Below are 3390 nucleotides of genomic sequence, written 5' to 3'. Positions count from 1 at the left end.
TGGTAGAGGCTAGTTGGGAGCTCCAACGCCACAGAAGGTTCGTCCAGCCCCGACGTAACGTTTGATCGCCCGGCGTGGGGGACCTGACATACACCCGATGTGGGAGCTGAACGCCTCGATGCGGATGGCCCGAACGCCGCCAGCTACAGGACTCAAGACCATCCCATCAACAGGGAGCTTGAGTCCCCCGACCAAGGAAGAACAAAAAATGAAGGACTTGAACTTTAGTTTTGCCTTCCATCACAGTGAAGGATGTGTAGGAATCACTGTGATGGATGTTTATGTTAAAATGTGTTTTTTGAGTTTGTTGCTTTTTTAAAAATTGAATGACTGACCTGGCCAGTGAAATTTCACTTTACCAATCGGTGTATGTGACAATAAATAAACCTTATGAACCTTATGATCGACTGGGCTTATATTTGTTCCCAATGTTGGGCGAGTCCAGAACCAGGGGCCACAGTCTTAGAATAAAGGGGAGGCCATTTAAGGATGAGGTGAGAAAAAACTTTTTCACCCAGAGAGTTGTGAATTTGTGGAATTCCCTGCCACAGAGTGCAGTGGAGGCCGAATCACTGGATGGATTTAAGAGAGAGTTAGATCGACCTCTAGGGGCTAGTGGAACCAAGGCATATGGGAAGAAGGCAGGCACGGGTTATTGATTGGGGACGATCAGCCATGATCACAATGAATGGCGGTGCTGGCTCCAAGGGCCGAATGTCCTCCTCCTGCACCTATTTTCTATGTTTCTATGTTCTAAGTAAAAAATAAACTAAACTACGATGGTCTTGGCATCATGTGCAGCACAGACATTGTGGGACGAAGGACCGGAATCGCACACCTCCAGATTTTGCTGAATGTTGACTTTGTCTAAAAGTCGAGCGACTGATTTTCAAGGAGACATTTCATCCCATACCATGCAGCACCAGATGAGTGTACAGTTGGGGACGATCTGCCATGATCACAATGAATGGCGGTGCTGGCTCGAAGGCCAAATGGCCTCCTCCTGCATCTATTTTGTATGGTTCTATGTTTCTATATATCATATTTTATTTAATTTAATATTAATATTTATTTATTATTAATATTTTATTTATTATTAAATTGTATTTATTATTTTTTTCACATTGCTTATATATAAAATATGTTATTAAATATTATATCAATAATTGAACATAAAGACCATAGAACAAAGAGTGAGTGATGCAGTGCCCCAGCTACACTAGTCCCACTTGCCTGCACCCAGTCCATATCCCTCCAAACCTTTCCTATCCATGTACCTGTCTAACTGTTTCATGGACCTTGGGATAGTCCCTGCCTCAACTACCTTCTCTGGCAGCTTATTCCATCCACCCACCTCCCTGTTTGTAAACAAAGTTACCCCTTAAATTCCTATTAAATCATTCCCCTTCACCTTAAACCTATGTCCTCTGGTCCCAGTTTCCCCTACTCTGGGCAAGAGACTCTGTGCATCTACCAGGTCTATTCCTCTCATGATTTTATACCCTTCGATAAAGTCACCCCACATCCATTTCTGTTCCAAACAATAGCCAGCCCCAATCTTCCCCTGTAGCTCAGGACCTCAAGTCTTGGCAATATCCTTGTTAATCTTTTCAGTACCTTTTCCAGATTGACTCTTCACTCCCTTCACATCTTAAGCTCTATGCCAAACAGCTGGCACCGGTCTATACAGACATTTTTAACCAGTCCCTGCAAACATAACCATATAACCATATAACAATTACAGCACGGAAACAGGCCATCTCGACCCTTCTAGTCCGTGCCGAACACGTATTCTCCCCTAGTCCCATATACCTGCGCTCAGTCCATAATCCTCCATTCCTTTCCCATCCATATAACTATCCAATTTATTTTTAAATGATAAAAACGAACCTGCCTCCACCACCTTCACTGGAAGCTCATTCCACACAGCCACCACTCTCTGAGTAAAGAAATTCCCCCTCGTGTTACCCCTAAACTTCAGTCCCTTAATTCTCAAGTCATGTCCCCTTGTTTGAATCTTCCCTACTATCAGTGGGAAAAGCTTATCCACGTCAACTCTGTCTATCCCTCTCATCATTTTATTTATTTATTTATTATCTTTTTTTAATTAAATAAGCTTCACAAATTTGCGTGTCATCCTTGCGCAGGGGCCATGCTAATCTTCTCTGTATCGTTCCAATTTTAGTTTATGTGCTGCCGAAGCGAGCACTCTCTCATCATTTTGAAGACCTCTATCAAGTCCCCCCTTAATCTTCTGCACTCCAAAGAATAAAGCCCTAACTTGTTCAACCTTTCTCTGTAACTTAGTTGCTGAAACCCAGGCAACATTCTAGTAAATCTCCTCTGTACTCTCTCTATTTTGTTGGCATCCTTCCTATAATTAGGCGACCAAAATTGTACACCATACTCCAGAATTGGCCTCACCATTGCCTTGTACAATTTTAACATTACATCCCAACTTCTATACTCAATGCTCTGATTTATAAAGGCCAGCACACCAAAAGCTTTCTTTACCACTCTATCTACATGAGATTCTACTTTCAGGGAACTGTGCACAGTTATTCCCAGATCCCTCTGTTCACCTGCATTCTTCAATTCCCTACCATTTACCATGTACGTCCTATTTTGATTTGTCCTGCTAAGATGTAGCACCTCACACTTATCAACATTAAACTCCATCTGCCATCTTTCAGCCCACTCTTCCAACTGGCATAAATCTCTCTGTAGACTTTGAAAATCTACTTCATTATCCACAACCCCACCTTAGTATCATCTGCATACTTACTAATCCAATTTACCACACATGTACTGTCCTTGCCTGCTTCAAAGTCTCCACTGTTGTCCCTGTACCCATAAAGTCAAGGATTACTTGTCTTAATGACAACAGGCCTGACCTCTGTAGTCATAAAGACAGTCGAAAAGCTTGTGCTGGCCAAGCTGAAAATTATCACAATCCCTCTGCTGGATCTTATGCAGTTTGCATATTGGGCCAATAGATTGTGGATGATGCAGTCAACCTGGGCCTGCACTAGACCACCAGGGGACCTATGCGAATATCCTGTTTGTTGATTTTAGCTCTGCATTCAATACCATTGTCCCAGAGCTAGTACACTCCAAACTTTCCGAGTTGACTGTGCCTGAACCCCTCTGTCGGTGGATCACCAGCTTCCTGAAAGACAGGAAGCAGCATGTGAGGCTGGGAAAGCACATCTCGGAACCGCAAACACTCAGCATAGGATCACCGTAAGGCTGTGTACCCTCTCCTCTCCTCTCCTCTCTCTACACCAATGACTGCACCTCCACAGACACCTCTGTCAAGCTTCTCAAGACAGTGGAATTGATTGTAGACTTTTGGAGAGCTCCCCTCCCCTCACTCCACTCACCATTAAC

At 43.5% G+C, this 3390-nt stretch overlaps 1 non-coding gene across 1 annotated transcript; it reads right to left on the bottom strand.

The window, feature by feature from the left end:
- Positions 1-2102: 2102 nt before the first annotated feature.
- Positions 2103-2209, bottom strand: LOC129715324 (U6 spliceosomal RNA). The gene has a single exon (XR_008726481.1). It is a non-coding gene; the product is annotated as a U6 spliceosomal RNA (small nuclear RNA).
- Positions 2210-3390: the final 1181 nt, after the last annotated feature.

This window comes from Leucoraja erinacea, unplaced genomic scaffold, assembly GCF_028641065.1.
Source record: "Leucoraja erinacea ecotype New England unplaced genomic scaffold, Leri_hhj_1 Leri_111S, whole genome shotgun sequence".
Taxonomy (NCBI): Eukaryota; Metazoa; Chordata; class Chondrichthyes; order Rajiformes; family Rajidae; genus Leucoraja; species Leucoraja erinaceus.
Note: the sequence above shows the minus strand (reverse complement) of the source record. Positions and strands in the feature narration are given on the sequence as shown.